The 25,784-nt window shown below is 33.1% G+C and overlaps 1 protein-coding gene across 2 annotated transcripts in view; it reads left to right on the top strand.

Moving 5' to 3' along the window:
• Positions 1–25,784, top strand: part of MGAT4C (MGAT4 family member C) — a 717,583-nt gene that overhangs the window by 310,378 nt on the left and 381,421 nt on the right. The window contains exon 3 of one of the 2 annotated variants that reach the window (XM_032874169.1): positions 13,811–13,921. The exons of the other annotated variant lie outside the window; for it this stretch is intronic. The gene's annotated coding sequence lies outside the window, so the exon portion shown is untranslated. The remainder of the gene's footprint in view (positions 1–13,810; positions 13,922–25,784) is intronic. 2 annotated transcript variants of the gene reach the window in all.

Below are 25,784 nucleotides of genomic sequence, written 5' to 3'. Positions count from 1 at the left end.
ATTCAAAGAAATGATGATATATCAAACTCAATAATTCAAAGAAAAAAATGAAAGATTGAATCTAAAATTATAATTTTGTCATGGTTTATCTATTATATATATCCTAGAGCAGTGGATTCTAAAACTGATGACTATAGTAATCACTTAAGTTGACCGAAATAGGAACTTCCTGGATCACTTTCCCTGAGTGTCCAGCTCTGTCATTCTGCAGTGGGATCCAGGAATGTAGATTTTGAAAATATTCCCCAGGTGTTTCTCATTAATGTGAATATATTCTAGATATATACACAGATATAGTCCAGATGTACATCTAATATATACATAGCTGATTCAGAAACCAGTATTCTACCTGATATTTGTGAAGTTTCTAACAGAGATCCCTGATAGGACATAAGAGCTGAAACAATACAGGAATCCTATAAGATTTTATATTATGAATTTTATGGGCATGTTTAGTTTGGTCCACCTAACTTTCCTCAAGTGTCGTACCACTATCCTTTGTCTGTGTATATAAATGTGCCTCCTCCTCAGACTTTCCTTATTAAAAATATTAAAGAGAAGTTGGCTAAAATAGACTTATCCTGAATAAAAATTTTAAAACAGGTTACTCTACCCTTGTTTTGTGAATCCCTTAATTTATCAAGATATACTGATTCATCAAAACCTTCTTAAAATCTAGAACTCAAATTATTATAAATTTAGTCATGTCTAAAAAGTATCCTTTCTGGCAGAGTGCTGAATAAAAGAACAATGCCAGACCTAGCCCATAAGGATAAGAACATGCCTGGATATTTGAAAATTATATATATTTTAACTTAGGAATTAAATACACCACTGAAAAACTAATTTAAATTTGTGAAGTTGTCTTTTTCTTTTTTTCTTTCTTTCTTTCTTTCTTTCTTTCTTTCTTTTTTTTTTTTTGAGAGAGAGAGAGAGAGAGCATGCATAAGCAAGTGCGAGGTGGGGAGGGGCAGAGGCAAAGGGAGAGAATCTTAACCAAGCTTCATACCCAGCATAGAGTCCAGTACAGGGCTTGATCTTACAACCATGAGATCACAACTTGAGCTGAAATCAAGAGATGGATGCTTAACTGACTGAACCACCCAGGTGCCCCAGTTGTCTTCTATTTTTGCCTGCAAGCATGGATATGTGACTTCAGTGGCATATTTTCCACTTTTAAAACTATTTGGTTCTGGAATTTTATTTAGATGCATATTCAGTGTCCTTTCAGAGGTAGGAGTGAGAACCTCTATGTGATGCTTATCATGAAGTTCTTTTCCTAAAATATGATTTTCAGAGAATTATGTTTAGAAATACTTCATTGTCCCTATGAGGAAAGAGACTTCTTTCGTGTATTATTTTTTTGTTTTTGTATTTTCAAAAGGAGCAAAAGGTTTAAAAAATCCTATTTTCCCAGTAAAATAACATGAAAGAAATAAAACTTTCAATTATTTAACAAGCAGACATATTTGGTAATAGGAATTGAACTAGTGTCAACCTCATCCAGAGGAACAAAAACTTTCCTGAAATAGACATTCCTCACACAAAGAGTGGTTCAATTACTGTATTAGTATATACACCACTGGGCTGTTGGAAAGACAAGGAACTGTGTTGGGGCATGACTTTGAAGGAAGTCCTCTTCATATGGGGGAAATTTTGGTACTGGAATATGGCAGAAATTAATCACTTTTCATTCAAGCACATTTACCACCCTCTCTTGTTTTTATTCCCATGTAAAGAATAAGAAGGCAAAATTTAAAGTGCTTAAGTAACTTGCCCAAACTTTCATATAAGGATAGAAAAATGTACAGATATCATTCTTAATAGCTCATATGCTGCAATAAGAACTTGAGCTAAATTAAAAGAAAACAGCTGTCTAGGGCTTAAAAACAAAACCAAGAACTTGGCAGTCATGCAGCACTAAGAAGCCCACAATTGGGATTCAAGAACTAGTAAGAAGAGTGACCGGATAGTGCCCCACACTTTCAGTGCAAACCCACTGAGAGATCCACCTAGCATAAAAGCAAACAAGAAACCGATCAGCCTCAACTGAATTAGTGATTTGTCCTAATAAATTTCTGTCTGCCATCAATTAAACAAAAATAATTGATCCCACTAGAAAATAGGACCCAAATTATTGAAAACCAAGAGAAAATTGAGCAACAGAATAGACCCACAGGTTATGTAGATATTAGACGTATCAGACACAGACTTTAAAATGATCATAATTAATATATCCAAAATGAATAGAATATAATTAATCAATCCAAAAATAGAATAGAATAGAACATTTCAACACAGAACTGTAGTTAAAAGTGTGTGTGTGTGTGTGTGTGTGTGTGCATGTAATGTGAAAAAAATCCTAGAACTGGAAATTTTTATAACTGAATAAAGAATTCAATAGGTGGGTATAAAGGAAGATTGACATTGTAGAAGAGAGGATTACTGTCTAATCTTTTAAAGCAGATCTATTGAATTAAGCAAAGAGTATCTTGAAGAGCAAAGACAAAAAAATATGCTGTCATCTTTACATTTAATTAAAGTCCTAGAAAGAGAGAAGAGCCAGAAGCAAGATTCAAAGAGATACTGACCAATAATATTTCTAATCTGACAAAAGATATGATACCAATGATTGAAGAAGATGTAAGAATATCAAATGCAAAAAAGCCTAGGCACTTCATAATAAAACTGCTGAAAACCAAACACAAGAGAAAATCTTTAAAAGAAGTCCAAGGGAAAGGACTATTGTCTCCAAAGGAACAAAATGAGACAGACAGATGACCCACCTTCTTTATATGATCATCAGATATATGAAAAATATGGCACTAAATGTAGTTAAAAAAAAAAAAAAGGACAGTTCTTTTGATTTTTGCCAAATATATGTGTGTGTGGGAATACACATGCAAATATCTTCTCTTGTATTATATGTAATTGCAATTGCAATCTCTTGCAATATATTGCAATATGATTATATTTAGATAAAAATTAATGTGTGTATATACATACACACCAGAAATGGAAAGGAAACTAAAAAAAAAAGAAAGAAGCTTGATCACTACTTCACCTAGTATAGAATAATTAACTGAAGGAGATCTTAGACTCAAAGGTAAAAGGTAATAGAACAAAACTTCTTGAAGGTAAACATAAACAATATTCATGACTTCGTGGTAGACAAATTTATGTTAGTAAGTCTCAAAAACATTAACTATAAAGAAAAAAAATCATAAATTGAACTATACTGGAAGAACTTCTGTTCACAGGAGAGTAAAAAAAAAAAAATCAAGTGACAGAATGAGAGTATATTTTGACAATTTCAATAAATGCCAGAGAACATTTTTATATGGTGAGGAATTTTTGTCCAAAATACACAAGGAATTCCTACAAATCAGCAAGAAGAAGCAACCTAATAAAATAAAGCTGCCTAATGAAAAATTAGGTGCTTCACTTAAATAGCCACCTATTATAGGTGCTTCACATAAGTAGCCACCTAAATAGCCTATACACTCATGTACAGGGGCCCAGCATCATTCATGTTCAGGGAAATGCAGATTAAAACCACGATGAGTACAGGGGGGAAAACAATGTTGGCAAAGAGGTAGAGAAACTAGCAGTCTCACTTACAGTGAATATAGTAAATTGGCATTACCACCTTGAAAACTTGGCAATGTCTATTAAAGCAGAACATATGAATATCCTATAATACATGTAGGCTAACAAAATGTGATTGAAGGTCAAAGTGACACAATACTTTTTGTTGAGGTGAAATTCACATAACATAAATTAGCTATTTTAAAGTGTACAACTCAGTGATACTTAGCACATACAGTATTGTACCAATATCACTTTTATATAGTTCCAAATCATTTTTATTCTCCCCATATTCATTAAGCAATAAAAGCAAAATAATTATTAATACCAAAAGTGTCTCAAGTTTTCTTCAAATTTGGAATGGATAAATCCAATAGGGTTTAATCATTCTATATAATAAGATACAAAATCAAGTGATCAAGCACAGCTACAGCTGCTATGTGAACAGGAGTACTAAATTTGTATTCAAAATGTTCTGCAAAAGAAGTCAGATATAAAATAATATATAATGTTAAATTTAAATAGCAACCCTATTAGTCTCATGGTGACAGAAGTGAGAAGACTGGTTACTGTAGGATGGTGGCGGGGGGGAAGATGCCTGTAGGGACCATAAGGCAGGCTTTCATGCTCCTGGAAATATTCTATAATTCAATTTGTTAAAAGACTGGCTCAACAAATGTGTTAACTTTGTAAAAATTCATCAAGCTCTATCGTTTAAAGTTGTGCGCATTAACTTAAATGGGTTTATTCTGCTGTTTTCTGTTATGCTTTTAAATTAAGATTTGTTTGTTCATTTTTTCTACAGCAGTTTTAGGTTCACAGCAAAAGTGAGGTGAAGATACGGAAATTTCCCATATAATCCGTATCCCCACATATGCATAGCCTCTTCCATTATCAATAGAGTACAACCAATAGAGTTGTACATTTGTTACAATTGCTAAACCTTCACTGGAAGTCCTTAGTTTATATTATGGTGCACTCTTGATGTTGTACAATTTTTTGGTTTGGACAAACGTATAATGACATGTAGCCATCATTATGATAGTGTACAGAGTATTTTTATTTCCCCCCAAATCCTCTGTGCTTTGCCTATTCATCCTTCCTCCCTTCCCCCAACCATTTATCATTTACTCTCTCTATAATTTGGCTGTCTCCATGAATTTTCCAGAACAGTCCTGTATCAGATACATATTTTGCAAATATTTTCTCTTAATCCGTGGCTTATCTTCTAATTGTCTTGCCATTTTCTTTTACAGAGTAGAAATTCTAATTTTAATGAAATCCGTCTTATCAATTATTTCTTTCATGGATCGTACCTTGGTTGTATAGGTAAAAAGTCATCACTATACTCAATGTCATCCAAGTTTTCTCTACATTATTTTCTGGGACTTTTATAATCTTGTGTTTTACATTTAAGTCTGTCATCTGTTTTGAGTTAAAGTTTGTGAAGAATGTAAAATCTGCGTCTAAATTCATTTTTTGCTTGTGGATGTCCAGTTGTTCCAGGACCATTTGCTTAAGCTTCACTGGATTGTCTTTTTACCTTTGTCGAAGATCACTTGTCCACATTTATGTTCATTTCTTTGAGATCACTCTTCTGTTCCATTGATCTGTTTGTCTTCTCTTTCACCAATACCACCCTGCCTTGATTACTGTAGCTTCAAGGTAGTCTTGAAGTCAGGTGGTGTCTTCCCCCGACTTTTCTTCTTAATATCTGATGGGCTTTTCTGGGTTATCTTTCTTTTCATAACACAATATCTCCAAAATATTAGTTAAGAGGACCACAGTATTGAGCAGAATAGCTTAAGATGGTGAATGATTACTTTGAAAATTGTTGGGGTGCCTGGGTGGCTCATTCAGTTAAGTGTCTGACTTTGGTTCAGGTCATGATCTCAGGGTCCTGGGATCAAGCCTTGGGTCTGCTTGTTCCTCTCCCTCTCCTTCTACACCTCTCCCTGCCCATGGTCTCTGTATCTGTCTCAAATAAATAAATAAATCTTAAAAAAAAAGAAAAAACTATTAACACAGAAAGGGAAGATTCTGAATCAAAGTCTGAGTTACAGAGTGGTTATATCAGCAATTTGAGTTTTGAGTGAGGAAACTCAGGTTCAATAAGGAAGAAATATTTCATGAACGCTTAATTTGGAGAACTGTCATAAATTAAAAAGGACATTATAAAAAAATGTCAAATGACTCAGAGTTCAAGAGGACATAATACTGCCACACAGCCTAAACAGAAGATTTATTTTTATAGAAATGCTGAGGGAAGAATGCAAGAGCTAAGATACATTGATTAATTGATAGGAAAGAAGAAAACAACAATGTGTGATAATCTTCTAAAGGTTTTATTTATAAATGATAAATGCGAATATTATGAATATTGGTTGGTACCTCAAGCTGGAACTTAAAATAAAGGAGACAAATTACTTTGAAAGTGGAAGCTGATGGACTTAATAAAGAAAAAGATATGTCAGATAAAAGAAAGTAACTTGTGCAGTATGTGGAGCACTCAAACCTGCACCTGGCATATAGAGAGAATTCAATAAATATGAGCTGCTATAATAATGGGAAAAATAAACATAAGAAAGAAGAAAATGGGAGAAAAATAAGATAAAAGGGGTCAAAAGAAAGAAAAAATAGCATTAACTGTGAGTATTGCCATTTAAATTCAATTTTCATCTAACCATTATTCATCATGTTGCATGCCACTTTTTAATGTTTTATGTTTAATGTTTTATAGTGATAGTCACTGTTGTTATATCTTATTTTTATGTGTTTGTTTAAAATGTTTAAAAACTAACATGAAGACCAGTTTATTTATTATGAAGTTTATTATATCCCATTAAAAGATCATTATCATAAGCTTTTTATGTAAGTACAGTTTTGTGCATATTTAATTTTTACTAAGTTGTAAAATCTGTGCAGATGAGAAAAAGGGGAGAGAGTGTGCATTTGATAAACGTTTCACAGAGAAGGTGACGTTAGAGATGATATATGGAAGAATAAGACATGGCATGCGATTCTTTGCTGAATAACTCCAGGAGTACCATTACATTTATGAATAGTGATCTTTTGGAGTTGTGCACTGCTGTGGCCTATCTGAAATTCAAATTCTCTTACTGTTGGGGGGGTGTGGTGCGGAGGCTTGATCCTTTTAATTTTTCTTACTATTAATACATTTTATTGAGATATGCTTTACAAACAATAAAATGTATCCATTTCAGGTACAGGTTTCAATATATGCAATGCACTTTGTTAAATTCATGCAACCATGTAACTACCATCAGGGCACCACATGGAAGTTTCTTCTCTTAAACAGTGTTCTTTTTGGTCAGTGTCTCTGCACCCACTCCTCTGCCTCCATCTCCAGCAAGTCATTGATCATCTTTCTGACAGAATCCAGCCATTTAAAAAATCATATTGAAAAAATCGCAAAAACTATTTTGCTCTTAGGAAAGGTAAAAATGTTAATTGATTCTTACATTTGAGAAAATCAGTCATACACAAGCAATCAAACTCTGAAATACGAGGTTAGTTAACATAATATGCATGTCATGGCAAAAAATGTGGGTAAAGATATGACTTTCAATAGGATTTTTTAAAAATTTTCTCTTCTTTCTTTTCATTGCTTTTGTTTCTCTAATGTCTTTCTTCTCCCTCTCTCTCTCTTTTAAAAATTTATTTATTTGAATGTGTTTGTGTGTGTGTGTGTGTGTGTGTGTGTGTGTGCAAGTGTGGGGAGGGGCAAAGGTAGAGAGAGAGAGAGAGAGAGAATTTCCAACTCCCTGCTGAGCCTGGAGCCCTATGTGTGTTCCACCTCAGAACCTGAAATCATGACCTGAGCTGAAACCAAGAGTCCAATGCTTATCCAACTAACCCACCTAGGCACCCCTTTCTCCTCCCTCTTTTGTGTTTACTTTTGACTATTTAAATAGCTTTATTTTTTCCCTAGATAACTAACGAGGGAGACTGTAAGTCTACCCAAACAATAGAAGTTACAATAAGATCAGATTCTGGTCAATCCACAGGCTTCTTATTGAAAGCAATTCTGTTAAAATTTGTTTCTTTTTAAAAATATAACTGATGTTTATGCATGTAATGATTTTAATTAGTAGTAAATAATAATGTTTAAGCTTTTATAAGTTTGTTGAGACACCTTTTGTTACTTTAAGTTATTGCCAAGGTATTTCTGGTCATTATTTTTTACTCAGACCAAAGTGCTCATCATAATCATCAGTTATATAAACAGCATTCTGTTCATTCAGAAAAAGGGCACTGTTTTTACCATAGGAGCAGTATCCTACAATAGTTCTTCTCCTTGGCATTATTCATCTTTTATTCGTTTCATATCATTATATTCCAAAATTTTCTTTTATGGAAAACACTACTGATGCATGGCCAAAACTCATCTTGTTATCAGTGTTTGATGTGGTAATAAGTATTTAGATAATAACATATTTTATATGTTCACATATAATGCTTCCATTGACAAAGTATAAAGGTCTATTCTAGGCACCTCACCTTCATTATCTTATGGCCTTTTCACAGTCAGGAATTTGAGTGTTACCATTTCCTTTCATAGATGAGGAAAAGGAGGCATGGCACCAATATATACCTTTCAGAAAAATGAGATATATTCAAGCCTATTTCTATATCACTGTGATACCCACATTTTCCCCCAACATCACTAATCACATCCATAAATATCAGAAGAATGGGTTACATGATTAACTTAAGCCCTGATGGCGATTTTCATCCTATTATATAACAGTAGATAGTATAGAAAACAATATATAGAAGTCATATTACCTATATGAGGAAAAAAGCAGTAAGATAATATATATGGTAAGATACTGTTGTTTCACTTATTTTCTGTTAAGACACTGATTTTGTAAATCTATACAAAAAAGCAGGTTTATTTAAGTCAGAACCTCAAGAAGTTTCATAAACCAGAAAATAGAAAATGAATACAGAATAATATCTGTGCTATAATGGTGTATTATTTTAAGAAAATAAATGTATTATTTCTCTTGACAATGTCATCTGAAGCAATCTCCCTGGAATAGGTAATTATTCAAATGGTTACTTTCCTACTGGAATATTTTAACCTTAGCTTCCATATGATTTATTTTCATTATCAGGATAAAATGTAATACTGCCTTAGCACTACATTTCCACAAACATTTCAAATCTGTTCTTTAGAACCTATATCATAATTATTTTATTACATCTTTATATATATGTATATGCTGAGTATACACACACACACACACACACACACACACAAATACATGTAAAAGTTATACTGAAGCATATCCAGAAAAGTACAAACTCTTATGTGAATAACTCAGTGAATTTTCACAGGGAACATATCCCATATGTAAATATAACCTTAACAGAAAGAAAATATTACTGATATCTCAGGAAACTATTTTGTGCCTCTTCCTAGTCATTATCCTCAATTAACCCCAATAATAATAAGTAGTCAGTAAACTGACATCTATTATCATAAGTTAGTTTTGACCATTTTTGAAGACAATATAAATGGGATTGTACAAAATACATTATTTGTGTATAATATCTTTTCTTAACATTATGCTTAAGAGGCTCACCTGTATTATGTATAACAACAGTTTTTACTTCTCATTGATGTATTTTATCATGTTCTGTTAATATTCCAAAATGTATTTTACTGTTGGACATTTTGATAGTTTTTAGTTTTTGGCTATTGCTGATGGACTTTGGAAGTTTCCAGATTTTCAGCTCTGGGTCTGAGTACGTGCAGATTTACCTCAATTTGCTCATACTTTTCCAGAAACACCTCTGCTGTGTTAGGTTTTGATCACTTGGACTAGAATTTCTGAACATCTGCACTGTTTACCACAACTCCAGGGTGGTATGGGAGCAGAAGTGTTGGCTGAAGAAGGGACAGTTGCTTATGCAGAAACTGTAACAATTTAAAGAACACCTTTTGATGCCATATGTATATGCCATGATGCAATAAAACCAGGAGTGTAGTTGTTGGGTCATAGGGTAAGAATATTTTCAGCTTCAGTATATACTACTAGTTTTTCAAAGTCCTGGTGCCAATTTGCTGAACTTTAAGCATATAAGAGTTCCACTTGCTCTGTATTCTCCCCAAAATATTGAAATAATATTTTAGATATTTTACTCGATATGGTGAGCATGCATTTCTCTGATAAGAAATAATGTTGAGCACTCTTTCATATGGTATTGGCCATTTGGATATCCTCTTTTGTGAAATGCCTACAAATATTTTTTACTTTAAGCATTAGATTGACAATCATGTTCTCATTAATTTTAGGACTTTTATTTATAAGCTTATTATAAATGTTATCATCTCAGTAAAATTGACATAAATTGAACTGTACATATTTAAAGCATACGATTTTATTACTTTTGACATATACATACCTTCATGAAATAATTGAGCTAATCAGGATAATGAACTCATCTTTTATCCACAAGAGTTTCCTTATAACCCTTGGCTGTCCCTCATACCAGCTCAACCACCCCCTTTTCTAGTCTCCAGGCAACAACTGATCTGCTTTCTGTCACCATAAATTAGTTTGCATTTTTGGAATTTTATATATGAGTGAAATCAAACAGTATGTACTCATGTTGTATAGCTTCTTTCACTAAGTATTATTACTTCGAGATTCATCTGTATCACTGTATAATCCGTAGATCATTGCTATTGGGGAGTTGTTTAATGGGTGTAGAGTTTCAGTTTTGCAAGATGAAAACATTCGGAAGATGGAGGCAAAGTAGTGTGAATATACTTAACACTGCAGAACTGTACACTCAGAAATAGCTGAGATGGGAAGCTTTACGTTATACATTTTTAACTGATAAGCAATAAAATTAAAAAACCCCTTTGCTTTTTAGCTTAAATGACGAATTTTACTAAAATAAGAAAGACTGGGAAAAGGTGAGATTTGCAAAGACATGACAGAACCAATGGCTCTGTTTCTGTCATGTTTGAATGTTAAAATGCTTGTTAGAGAGCCAAGAATTGAGATCAGTAAGCAGATGGAGTATCCCACTTGGAGAACAGTGGAGAGGTCAGGCTGTAGTTGTATATTTGGTAGTCAAAAGGATAGATATTACTTAAAACCATAGATCTAGATAAGAACGTCTACAGGGAACATAAATTTGAGAAGAGAAAGGAGTCCAGGACAAATCCAATCATTATACAGACAGAAGAGAAACCAGTGAATGAACCTGGCAATGGAAGGGTCTGCAGGTTAGGGAAACATCATGAGAAGGTGGCATCATGAAAGCCAAGAGAAGGATATGTTTCAAGAAGGAATTAGTTGACTGAGTTGACACCACTGATGGATTGGGTAAGATGGGATTTATTTTAATGGCTTGATATAATGGCTTGATATATTTATTATTATATATATTATATATTATATTATTTATATTATTTATAATATAATTGTTATGTATATTATTTAATGGCTTGATATATCTCTATGAGATGTAGTTGGGAAGGAATTGGAAAGTGAGAAAGTAGAACTTTTTAAATCTTTTTCAATAAAGAAATATGGTAATAAGAGGAAAGAAGTGGCGATAGTGGGAAGGTTTTATCTTTAAATACAGGGAAATATTAAAGCAGAATTTTAAACTGCAGAGAATGATTCAGTAAGAGGGAGTAATCTGATGTGAATGAGAGGAATTAGCACAAAAAAGTTCCCTGAACGGGACGCCTGGGTGGCTCAGTTGGTTAAGCAGCTGCCTTCGGCTCAGGTCATGATCCCAGCGTCCTGGGATCGAGTCCCACATCGGGCTCCTTGCTCGGCAGGGAGCCTGCTTCTCCCTCTGCCTCTGCCTGCCATTCTGTCTGCCTGTGCTCGCTCTCTCTCCCTCTCTCTCTCTGGCAAATAAATAAATAAAATCTTTAAAAAAAAAAAAAAAAGTTCCCTGAACATCTGAAAAAGTTCATGGGTAAAGTTCAAAGGAGTTTAATAGATAGTTGGGGCAGTCTGGATGAGTTGGAAACTCCTATACGGTGATTATTATTTTCTCGGGGAGAAAAATGTAAAGCAATCCCATCCATTGTAATTAGAAAGATTGAAAATAACAAGAGAAGATATTTATCTTGTGCACCACTAATCCTAAGAACTTAACAAAGTATGTATGACCTATATACTTGATACGTCATTCTTAAATTTAAAAAAAATATTTAAAAGAAAATCATAAAAATATTCTTTTTGAAGTTCATTTGCAAATCATTTCCAAAATTATTGTGCCCAGAATCATCTTGGTTAGGTTCCTCAATGTATCACAGCTGCAATTACATGATAATAATTCTTTAAATATTTTGTTCCCATTTCCAATAAGCAAGCTAACTCACATAAACCTTTTTTTTTTAAAGATTTTATTTATTTATTTGACAAAGAGAGAGATCACAAGTAGGCAGCGAGGCAGGCAGAGAGAGAGGGGGAAGCAGGCTCCCCACCCAGCAGATAGCCCAATGCGGGGCTCGATCCCAGGACCCTGAGATCATGACCTGAGCCGAAGGCAGAGGCTTAACCCACTGAGCCATCCAGGCTCCCCTCACACAAACTTTTTTTTTTTTAAATCTTAGATATATTGCTTTTGAAGCAATAGTTTTAAGACATAGTTGAACAGCATCAGAAGGCACTACCTTAAGAATTTACTGTTGTAATTTATCAGATTACTCCTTCCTGAGCCTTATTTTTCTCATGTGTAAAATGGAGAATAGTCATGCCCTCTTCACAATTCTGAATGAAAGAATTAAATGAAATGTTAGTGGAAAGTTTTATAAAGGCAAATGTTATATTAAGCTAGTAGTTCACTGATACAAACCTTAAAGAGAACAGTATATAGGGTGTCTTCCTCCACACCCTGCATCTGTAAGTAGCATAATGAGAACATGAGTCATCTGTGCTCAAAGAGTAGTATATCTGTCTGTAGTGATCTGAAATAATCAAAATCTTTAAATAGTACTGATATCTACAAATACGAGTAAGTGATGTTCAGCATTCGCACTTTTAGCTTCCTTTGATTTAAAGATGCTACTTAATGAGACTCAGCAATACACAGAGTTTTACCCTTGTAGGGTATCTAAAATTTTACTGGTTCTAGGAGACATAGTTTACAAATTGTCATGATTTGTCATTTTTAGGGATTGATATAATCATGATTTATATATTCCTAGACTGCTTTGTTGTACTTGTTTAATTTGTATAATGAAAAATAAACTATCAATTATAAAAATGCAAACCCATTCCAGAATCCTTCTACACAGTTAATTCATCTTTTTTTTTTTTTTTAATGGTGGCATTGCTGATAACCAGGCTTTACACACATGGGAAGAAAGGCAAAGATTATGCTCTTGTGTAGCTGTAAGATCAACATATTGCTGAAATGGTTATGAGAAGTAGTATAATTTAAGAGTGCATTTTTCATTGAGGCTTACTTTTTTGATCTAGTGTTCACATTTTTCTTTGTAGTAGTAATATGCCACTCATAATCATTTAATGCTCTCATAAAAATTGAATGTTTAAAAATAAGGGAAAAGCCCAGATAGTGTGATGCCTTCATTGGTCCCATAAAAATTAAAAAGAATATAATTGAGTCTGGGCGCCTTTGAAGGTTTGGGCAAAGGAACAGTGGAATATTTAACATGACTTAGAAATGCAGCACAGTTGGTCTCAGACTCTAGGGTATATTGTAAGCATTATTGATGTGGCTTCTGTGCAAAGTAGAGATGTGGAATGTTCACTTGACTTTTATCAAATAGTGAATGAAAGAGACTTTAAAATACTGGTATCTCATTCACATGTAAATAACGGGCCACATATTGTCAACTTTAAAAATAAAGACATACAGTTACCAAGTAAATCTATCAGACAACGTCATCTTGGTTTATTTATTTTGTCAAGTCTGAACCATACTTTCAAAACCCAAAGGTCTTGACATGGCAGTAGAGCGGACACTGATAATCATGGTTTCTTTAATGATATTAATCTCAGCATTGAATAGAGAAAACCAAACAGCAAGATTTGAAAGTAGAAATGTAATTGGCCTGTTTGGAAAAAGTCCACTAGGGTAACAGTGACTAGATTCAACATGCAAGTGCCATCATGAGGAATGTTTACAACACTTTTTTGAGAGCCAATTATACTGGTTTTTGTGTGTGTGTGTGTGTGTGTGTGTGTGTGTGCAGGGACTGGAGATCAGCCAGATCAGTTGTATGCACAAAGCGGCTTTGGATCTGTCTTTTCAAACAAGAGCTGCAGAAAACGTTATAGCAAGGTTGACGCTTTATTCCACTCTGGTAAGAGATGCTTTCTTTTTCTTTGTTATGGTGAAAGTTTGATAAGAAATCCTTTTACACCATAATGCGGTCAGGGAGAAGAAAAGCTGTTCTATATTAAAAGTCATAAAATGTTTTCCTTTCTTTTGAACTACTCTTTTTTTCAGAATGCTTTTTGCCTGTATGTTATAGCAAAATAAAACTGAAACACTGAGTCATACTGTACATGTTAAATTTGTATTTGAGGTAGGAGAGTCTTAAACTACTTCTACTGTTCAATGAAATGTGGTTATTTCAGGTTTTATGCTGTTGATTGCCTGGTCAGGACAAAGAGGGAAAAGCCAGTATTTTTCTGATACCATGGTTGAGAGTGAATCCGTGTTTTTAAATTTTCCCCTGACAAATGATATTATTAATGTCCAGCAGCTCACCACCATAAAGCTTCAAGAACCCAACCAAATTTGGCCTTTGGGTTTATTTTCAGATATTTCTGATCACCCTAACCTTTCAATTTTTAAAAATTGGAAAATCTGGAGATAGTACTCTGGATGAGTTTGTATATTGCTTTGTCACTTTAGTTCTAAATAATATAACTGTACACATATATACAAAATACATGATTTTGTTTTTCATATACATTTCTTTGACCTGTAATGTGCCTCAGTATTTCCACAAAAATTTCTACACGTTATAAACTCTATCTGAATTCTTATCTAAAATGACAAGAAATATATACACATACACATAACTATGTACAAATATTTGGCATGTACACAATTCATTTTAGATAATGGCAGATATACACATTATAGCAATATAATCCCTAGAGAAGCTTATAATCTGAGGTTTGCATTTTCTTGGTAAAACATTTTTTCAGAAAACAATGATATAAATATTGAAAAGACTTTAGAGCCAATCAGCTTCATTTAAAGCTAAGTCTGTTTTTAAGTGGACTAGACCATAGTTTCTTTTTTTAGTAGTTCAATTACATGTGTGATTTTATATATATATATATATATACACACACATATATATATGAAAAATTCCATTCATTTATATATATTTCATATATATATGTATATATATATATATATATGAAATTTTAATCTAAATATTTTTATGGCTTTACCTCAGAGTAGTATTTCCGGCTTCAAAGGTATAAGCAGCTGGCAATGTCAGTCTGATATGTCACTAATAAATATTCATACTCATTTGATCATTTTAATAAGTATTTATTGACTATCTTGCTAAATGTCCAACAAAAGTAAATCTGTGATTTATAAAGGAAATGGAACATATGATACCTGTACAGATTTAATGATGATTCAACAAACGTACTTGAAAATAACTAATTTATATTATAGTTTGGGCTAAAGACAGACAGGTAAAAGTATTTCACACACAGGAAAATCAGGGACAACAACAAATGCAATGAGAGTTAATTTTTCAGATTTAAAAATAATTCTGCCCTTTAATGCATGAGAACTATAAAGAACTGTAAAGAACTGTAGCAATACCATTTTTCCACTTTTACCTTCTTTAAATTATGTGTGCATTTAACACAATTCATTTTAAGTACTTCAGCTGTGCATATTATACTGAAAGAAATATAACGACAGCCCTGTCCCCAAAAAAAGAGATTTTTTCTGTCTCAAGATTTTGTTTATTTGACAGTCAGAGATAGCTAGAGAGGGAACACAAGCAGGGCGAGCAGGAGAAGGAAAAGCAGGCTTCCTGCTGAGCAGGGAGTCAGATGTGGGGTGGGATCCCAGGATCCTGGGATCATGACCTGAGCTGAAGGCAGACACTTAACAACTGAGTCACCAAGGTGCCAAGAGATTCTATTTTAAAGGAAACTGGGGCAAGAAAATAATAATAGTAATAAATAAAGACCAATTATATCACAAAAAGTCCATAGATAAAAGAAAAAGAAAGAAAGAAAAAGTCAGTCAACATTCTATGGTTTCTGCCCTCTTAAAGATTGTGCCTGGCCCTTAGGCACATGCAGCCAGCAATAATAGCAAAATACCCCAGTTCTCTGACTTTTGTATCTTTCCCAGATTTTTGAAACAAATCTCAGATGTACAAAAATAACCTTGTAGGACATGGGGTGCCTGGGTGGCTCAGTCAGTTAAGCATCTGCCTTCAGCTTAGGTAATGATCCCTGGGTCCTGGATCGAGACCATCAGGTTCCCTGCTCAGAAAGGGAGTCTGCTTCTCCCTCTGCCTCTATCCCTCAGCACCACTCATGCTCTCTTTCTCTCCAATTAAATAATTTAAATCTTTAAAAAAAAAATACCCTTGTAAGACAACCACCACATTTAATGGCGTATGTATCACCATTTCTGTTATTATCTTTGTTGTTAGAAACTACAATTGTTATTTCATACACACACACACACACACATACACACGTGCGCACACACACACACACACACACACACACCCTATTTAGAAGACAGGAAAGAAAAGTAGGTATAGCCTCTCCACCCCCTGATGAGTATGGCACAGCAGGATTTCCCAGAATATTTTACTTTGAAGCTTTTACTTTTACTATTCATACCCAAGAACACTGCTTTTTCTATTGTCTCCTATGCCAGTTCCATCTGTCCTTTATGGCTCAGAGTAGAGGCCATTTTATATCCTCCTATCTTCCCAACCAGCCTCATGCCCACTCTGGGTGAAACTATTCCATCTTGGAACATTCTTATTTTTATCATTCTGGAGGAAACTGAAGTTCATGAACAGCAGGCAAATTCAGTGTTTTGTAATCTTGAAGACAATGGGACATCTTTGTTATATATTCTCTCCTTCCAGACATTGTTTGAAAAGTCAGCTTTTTAGAAAATTATATTTTTAGAAAAGTATTTTTTGTTTTTTACATTTCCCTCGCTTTCTTTGCTCTCCTGTTTTTTGTTTTTGTTTTTGTTTTTACAGCTGATAATCTTGTACTTCATTTCATTGAGGAAAAAAATTATCTAGCAGGTTCCCCCACATTCTTGTGCTTCTAAAGCTAAAAAGCTTACTTTCATCTGCATCCATATCTCTTTTCTTTCCACCTTTTATAATGAGGAAGAACCCAAACTTTCATCAGTGTTCGACCTTTCCTTTTCTTCTGACTTCTCAGCTATCCACTTCACTCAGTAAAACTTTCATTCCCGATCTTCAATTCTGTTTTCTTTGTAAAACCCTTCTCTTTGGAAGTCTTCACGTTGACCACACATATTTACTCTTCCGTAACTGAGATAGCACATCCCCCTTTAGATGTCATCCTTGTTTCTACTCAAAGACTTTTTTTTTCTTTACTCAGGCACCATTTTCATGACTGTATCTTCAGTTCTCTCCAATCTTTCTCTACCTTCCTGTGTCTTCCAGACTTTCTCAGGTAGCCACTTGGCTCTTGTTAATAAATTTCACTGGACACTGTTCAGTTCTCATCTTGACTTCCCACCACTATTGAAAGGTTGACTATTAAATCCTTTTTGAAACATTTTTCACTTTACTTCTCCAGTATCACCTTCTCATAAATTTGTTTTGTTTGTTTGATTTTCCTATTTTTTTTGTAGTTTATTTTCTTTCTCTTTCTCTTCTATTGGACCACATATTTAAGAGTTCCTCATAACTCAGTCAGGGTCTTAATATTCCTCTCTCTCTTATGTATATCTCTAGCTAGCTAGCTATCCTCTCTCATCTATTTATCTATCTTCTATCTATCTGTTTCACTCCCTTCCTCTCTTTTTCCATGGTCTTCATCACTACAGATGCTAACCACACTTGTGATGAGCATAGATTACATATAGAGTTATTGAATCACTATGTTGTACACCTGAAATTAATTGAAACATTGTGTAACAACTTTACATCAATATAAATAAATGAACATAAAAATAAATATCAGGAATTTTACAGTGAAATGTACCAATAGCTAGGTGCATCTTTTGAATAAATGAGGAAACACTTGACAGGCATGTTAGATTTTGGATCAATCAATAAAAATACCTTCTACCATAACCATTGTTTGATTAGGTTTTGCCATGTTTCTATTTTACTACTGAATGGCACTATATATTATTGAATTTCAAATTCACTATTTCTTTAAATATGCAAGTTAATGGAAACAGAGAAAAGGAAAAGTATATGCAAGTGTAGAATAAACAGATCTTGTTACTCGGGTATTCAAATTTAGTAATAAACAGTGAGAGTCAACATAATGCATGAGAGATACATGCTGACAGAAATATTACAAATGCTAATATAGTTGTCTTTATTTTGAAATCTGTGGTATTTGAACAAAGATTCATAATGGACAGATTTTTTTTTTCATAATGGACAGCTTTTAATCAAATTGAGAAGAAATGTCTGAGAAAGAGGTATAGATGTGAAAGTTACAGCAGTCAGTTTCTTTGGGGTTACAATAAATGAAGTAAAAGAAATTGCCTCCACCATTCTTGTGGAGAATATATTTCACATTAGAGTTCACTTAAAAGAAAGTTTCACTTTTATTGAGGAATATTAATGATTATATAGTGGACCACTCCAGGCAGTGTTTGAACCTTTGTATAGGATAAAAAAAATTACAGAGAAAGAAGATAAGATAATACAGAAATAATGAGAAATTACTGAGAGAGAGGAGAATGACTTGCAACTAATACCTAATACAACTTATTTTGAAATAGTGAGAATTTCAGCAACGGAAATAAAATGTCAAAGAATGAATGGTCAGTTGCAGGTTAGAAGAGAGGGAGAGGAATACATAGAACACAGGGCTAAATCTGTCTTTAGAAGAAAATTTTTAAAAATTATACCATTTTAATCATAAATCCATAAAAGGTTAATATCTTTAAAATGTGTATCTATCTATAAAATATACTTTGATTAATAAATTAAAAATTTATAAATTAAAAATCTCTATAATGACATGCTTCATTTTACTTCTGATTGATTTTTCTAGGCATACCATTTCTATTAATTCAAATATAAGTCCAGCAGAATTACTTGCTTTATATCTATACATATAAAGTTTTTTCTTTATATATATAAAGATTTTTATATATTTATTTTATATATGTTTTATGTATATATACATATATGTGTATATATAGAGATTTTTTTCTTACATTTCTTTCAAAGCTGGTTAACCTTATATAATAAATTCTTATCAAACAAATTTATTTATGTGTGATCCACTGGTAGATAAATTAAGAAGTTTGTTAGTTGTAATAATAGCACTTTTTATAGATTCAGGTGAACACTACTGAAGAAAATATAGCATAACTGATCTCTGTTCAAATGAGCTAAGCTGAATCCTGGAGGTGAAGGGAGATACTATAGTTTCTCTAGAAATACCTCAGATACCAGGGAACATGAGATGATTTCACTCAAACAGCTGTAAGCTAACAAGTGATTTCCAAACATGTAGAATAAATATAGTTTTAATTTTTTTAAAAGCACTAGCACCACCCCAAATATGTATATGTATGTATGTGTGTATTATGTTTTGTTACATAGGATATATACTATATGTATGTATATATTTAATAGAGAGAGAGAGAGAGGAAGAGAAGGGAGGGAGAAGCTTGACATAATCTTATAGAGAATAACAACTTAGGCCCAAGAAATAAAAATAGTATAAGAAGCACTTTCATTGACAGATCTCATTGCAAAATGTCATCATTATGTAAATATATTTAGATTTGATAACCTATTAACAAATTGCAACTCATTGTATTTTTTTTCGAGTTTACATAGACTTTTTTAATATTTTAGCTTTTTTCCACATAAACTATCACATAAGACTCCATTTCTTTATCTGAAAATAATAGATGTATCAGCCTTTTATATATAATGAAATACTGTGGAAATATCTGCAGACTAGGTATAGAAAGTAAGTTCCTGAACTGGATAAACAACATCTACCAAAAAAAAAAAAAAAAATCTACAGGTAACTTTCTACTTAATGGTGAGGAACTACAAACTTTCTGGTTAAGATCTAGAAAACCCGGAGTATCCCCTCTCACAACTTCTCAACATCATATGGGAAGTTCTGACCACTACAGTAAAACAAGGGAAAAAAAAAGGTATATCTATTGGGAAGTAAGATACAAAATTGTCTTTGTAGAAGACATGATTGTCTTTATAGTAAATCCAAAGTAATTGGATATTAAATCCTCAGAACTAAGAAGCAATTGTAGCCAGGTTGCAGGATATAAGATTAGTATAAAAAAGCCAATCAATTTCCTATATACCAGCAATGAACAAATGGACTTTGAAATTAACAACCAATCTACCAAACCCTTGATCTTGGACTCCCAGCCTCTAGATCTGTGAGAAATAAATTTTTGGTTTGTTATAGCTGTTTGAATAAGACTGTTATTCAAACATGAATAATTCTTAAAACTCAATAGTAAGAAATGTAAGAGCCCAGTAAAAAATGGGCAAAAGGACTAAACACCTTATCAAAGAAGATTCACAGGTGGCAAAGAAACATATGAAAGTAGTTGGAATAGAAAAGAAAGAGAAGTTAGTGACATTAGAAATTATAAGGGGGTTAAAAATTAAAAGAAGATAACATGACATGCCTATTAAAATGGCAAAAATCTAGAACACAGACAACACCAAATATTGGTGAGGATATAGAACAACACAAATTCTCATTATCACTGGGAATGTAAAATGGTACAGTAACTTTGGAAGATGGTTGGTAATTTCTTATAAAATTAAACATAATCTTACCATATTATATGATCCAACAGTCATGTTTTTTGTACTTAACAAAAGAGATGAAAACTTATGTTTACACAAAACCAATACACAAATGTTTATAGCAGCTTTATTTATAATTTCTGAAGTTTGGATGCAACCAAAATGTCTTTCATTAGGAGGTGGGTAAGTACACTGTGCTACAGCTGAACAATGAGATAGTATTCAGATCTAAAAAGAAATGAGCTATCAAGCCATAAAAAGACATGGAGGGAAATTCAATGCACATGACTAAGTGAAAGAAGCCAATAGAAAAAGGTTACATATTGAATGATTCCAACTAATTCTGGAGAAGGAAAAACTATGGAGACTGTTAAAAGATCAGTGACTGCCAGGACTTAGGAGGAAGGAATGACTAGGCAGTGCACAAGGATTTTTAAAGTAGTTAAACTATTCTGTATGTCACTGTAATGGTGAATAGATGTCATTTTACATTTGCTAAAACCCACAAATATACAACAAGCAATAATAATGTGTCATTGAATTTTATGGACTGTAATATATGTATCACTGGTGCAGGATATTGATAATTAGGAAAGCTGTGCATGTGAGGAGACAAAAGATGTATGGAAACTCTCTGTACCTTCTGCTCAGTTTTGCCATGAACCTAAAATTGTTCTAAGAAACAACATGTATTTACAAGGAAAAAAAATAGACGAGGGAAAATGTGAGGCAGCAAACCTAAGGCTTGGCTTTATTGTAAATTTACCACATTAGGTATCTTTGCTTATCCTAGAGTACACCAAAATGCTTGCCATAAGATGTTTACTGTGCTGTTTTCTCTACCAAGAACATGATTCCCCCAGATATCCTCATGCATTACTCCCCCATTTTATATATTCACTTCATATATTACCTCCTCCAGATTTCCCCTCCTGTGGTCACTCCATATACTGTTACCACACTGTTGTTTTTTTTTTTTTTTTTTCATATCATTTACAACTACTTGAAATTTTCTTTACTTATTGGCTTTATTTTTCTCTCCTAGAGTAAGAAAGACTAAGTTTAACACTGCATGGGAAGTGTGTGGTGTCTTCAAGAAAAACGTTGTGATTATACTAGATTGCTTACTCTAGTTATTCTTTCTTTGAATGGTCTGTTCTGTAATTATAGTGACACATAAGGAACACATAATATTATTTACTTAACCATAAGACTTTATGGTTAACACGCAATACACCATTTACTTATGAAAGTAAAAAAAATGAAATTTGTTTTTTCTTCATCAATTCATGTAAATTTTGTGAGAAAATAAATTATACATGACAAGAATGAATAAACGATCCCTATGATATTTCATATGGAAATTTTGTTCATTCATTCCTTTCAGTTCTTCAGGAAGGCTAGTGATTAAGGCCACAAGATCCTCTATTTGACAACTTTTGTTTTAATCCTGCCCACTCCTCCTTCTTATTGTTTGTGAATTTAAGAAAAAAAATATAAACTCTCCTATTAATATAATGAAGGTAACATTTCTATCACTATAAAATGATTCAGATTAAATGAGAAAACACATACATATCACTAATAAGAATGCCTAGCACATACTATTATGAACAGGTTAGTCATTACTATTTTAAGATATTTTGATACTGCAGATATCCCTTGACAGCTGTCTTCACATGTGAATGGTCAAAAGGCAGCCACACTTTCTTCCACTTCTACTATTTTTGTTAGGTGACCATTGGATTGGCACTTTTGCACTTCAGTTTTAATAACCATCATTCTCACTGTCAGTCTGTCCCTAAATATTGATATGTTCATTTTCTTTATCACATATGACTGACACTGTGTTATATAATCAATACTAAGTCTACAACTTCTTGTTTTTAAAGTATCCCCTGATTTGTCTTTTCCGTTGCTATTATTTTACTCTAATAAGTACCTTTGTAAAAATTTCTGATCTATATTGTTGAAAAGTCATTAATCTATCCTTATGTGTTTGCCCCATATCAAGTCATCCAACTTAACCACTAATCAATCACATGTATGTCCTTAAAGGAATATCACTACACCCCCCTCCCCCGCCAAGTTGCAGTAATTTAAATGCAGTAGGTTGGTAAGATCCTCCTAACTTTAATATTTGTAACTTCTATCAAAGTATTTGTGGTTGATTCCTACAGTCAGTGTCATGTTGGAATATGTCATCTCTGCTCCACATATTTCAACTTCCCTTCAGTACCAGCAAGCTAGCTAGAATCTACACTTTTCTTCTTATGGTGATGGCAGAAATGTGAAAGAACAAACCTAAGAACTTCTCAAGCCTCCCCAAGCTGCTACAAAAAGTCACTAACATTGGATTGGCCAAACCAAGTCACATGACTAAATCCAAAGTCAAGAAGCCTGAAAGTATTTTCTGCCCATGATATGGGGGAGGGAGAAGGTTATATTTTCAAAAAACAATCTAATTTACCCCTGCTATCTAAAGAAATGCTTAGAAATTTTATTATTTTATTGTTATAAAAGAAGCTATATCAATGATATCAAGATTATCACAATCTGGGGATGCCTGGGTGGCTCAGTCAGTTAATTAAGCATCTGACTTCAGCTCAGGTCATGACCCTAGGGTCCTGGAATAGAGTCCCACACTGGGCTTCTTGCTCAGTGGGGAGTCTGCTTCTCCCTCTGCCCCTCCCCCTTTGCTCCTGCTCTCTCTCCCCCCAAAAAATAAATAAATAAAATCATTTAAAAAAAAAGAATATCACAATCAGAAAACTTCATGTGAAAAAAAGAATCAGTATTAATCTATTAGCTAGAATATAATTTTCAATTTTTATGTTATATTAATAATCACATAATCAGTGAAAAAACTTTGTCCATATATGTTACAAATATTTTTTTCAGTTTTCTTTACTTTTAATTCACATGAAGTATGTTTTGAAGCATAGAAAATTAAATACTTTCTCCAAAACTAATAATGTAATTTTATCAATTTAATTCAATTTTTGTTTTGTTTTGAGGTACATTTTTTGTTGTGTTTTAGACCTCATTGGAAAAGACTTTCCTAACTGCAACCAACACCTTCAGGGTGTCCACATCGTTTTGTGATTTCCCCGTAATACGTCAAGTTACTTTGAATTTATTTTGCTCAACTTTTTCAAGTGAAGACTAATTCATTTTCCAAAGATTTGGTATTTCCTCGTATTTTAAGCACATATCTTCTTCTATGAAATATATTTCACTTTCCAGAGGTTAAGCATAGAATATAATTAATTGAGAAACAATCCTTTAGGAAAGAGAATAGTATTAAAAGCCAGAACAATTTGTAAGATTATCCATGCATGCAGGGAGTTGCATATTTGCCTATATACAATTTTTAACTTTATTACAAAGTTAACCTATGGCTTTTCCTACTAACAAAACAATATTTATTCTATAAACAATTTATTTATGTTTTTCTTAGCACATATGTTTTAATATTGGTATACTTTATTTTGAATTTTTAAAAAGTAATATAAAATAATAAACTATTTAAAAATTAAATGTTAAAGTGAAATCCCATATATATATATATATATCTCCAATTCATGGGATATATAATTTAATTCATGACCAAGCTAGATTTAGGATTTTAAAAACATATTCACGAAAAAAAATAGGATATGGAATTTTAAAACCTATATGCAACTATCTATCTATATCTCTATCTCTTTTGAGTGTAATGCATTTTGGAGCAATTTATCTTGGTTATCTCAAACTCTCATTCATATATTTATGAGTGTTTTTTCAGGTTATTCTTTTTTTTTTTTTAAGATTTTATTTATTTATTTGACAGAGAGAGATCACAAGTAGACAGAGAGGCAGGCAGAGAGAGAGAGGGAAGCAGGCTCCCTGCTGAGCAAAGAGCCCGATGCGGGACTCGATCCCAGGACCCTGAGATCATGACCTGAGCCGAAGGCAGCGGCCTAACCCACTGAGCCACCCAGGCGCCCCTTTTTAGGTTATTCTTGATAGGAAAATAAATAATCTGATGTACTTAGTATTCAACAGAAGTTAAGATTACTGTCAACTTGAAATGTTATTTACTACACACATACATATATATATATATATAAAATATCAGATTGATAGGCAGATAGATGATAGGTAGATTATGGATGGATGGATGGATGGATGGATAGATAGATAGATAGATAGATGATAGGTAGATAATAATATTTTATATTAGATATATTTTCAACAAAATGTCACTGAGTTCATGCCTTGAAAGTAGATGACCGTATGAAGAGCATTACCTACTTCCTTGCTCCTCAGATTAGATTTACTGATAAATAAAAAGAATCAGAATTCTTCAGTGTCAGGATCTTGATGCCTAGTTCTTTAGTATGCCATGCTAATGGGACTTTGCAGCACTTTTTGTGAATGACCTGGCAATGGAACTAAGCCTTAACTGGCAGAGATTCTTTTTTGTTATGTGACCCAGGTCTGTTCTTTACAGGTGCTTATTTAAGAACAAGGGCATTAGAATCAGACAGCCTTAGTTCAAAACCAAGTTCCATGACCTACCGGTTGTAAAACTTGAACAATTAATCTAACCTCTATCCACCTGCATTTCCTCATCTCTAACTTGGAAGTAATAACATCTATTTTATAGGATTAAATGAGATAATCTAGGTAAAGAATTCAGTCTTGAATTATATATAGCACATGCATTTCCTATTTCTATAACCTGTTATAAAGTAATGTGTCACAGACATATTATACTATATTAGCTTTTAAATATTCTATGTGAATGCAAAGTTTCACCTTTTGTGACATTTTAGAAAACGTATGACGATCAGATATTTTATTTCCACCAATATAAATGGAAGAAAATTGTCTATTGTTGGACAATTAAAAATATGACTTGGGATATAAAAACTTCTCTTCCTCATTGGGGAGGGTATGTGCTATAGTGAGTGCTGTGAAGTGTGTAAACCTGGCTATTCACAGACCTGTACCCCTGGGGATAAAAATATATTATATGTTTATAAAAAAAAAAATCACTTCTCTTCCTGAATGTATAGAAGGGTCTGAACATGTGGGAGTGCGTGTGTGTGTGTGTGTGTGTGTGTGTGTATGCACACAAAGGGCTGGGAGAACAACAAAAATATTTCCATAATCAAAAAGAATACTTCAGTCCATC

Source organism: Lontra canadensis, unplaced genomic scaffold, assembly GCF_010015895.1.
Source record: "Lontra canadensis isolate GAN:19392208 unplaced genomic scaffold, GSC_riverotter_1.0 scaffold52, whole genome shotgun sequence".
NCBI classification, from domain to species: Eukaryota; Metazoa; Chordata; class Mammalia; order Carnivora; family Mustelidae; genus Lontra; species Lontra canadensis.
This window is presented reverse-complemented; position numbering and strand designations above follow the sequence as displayed.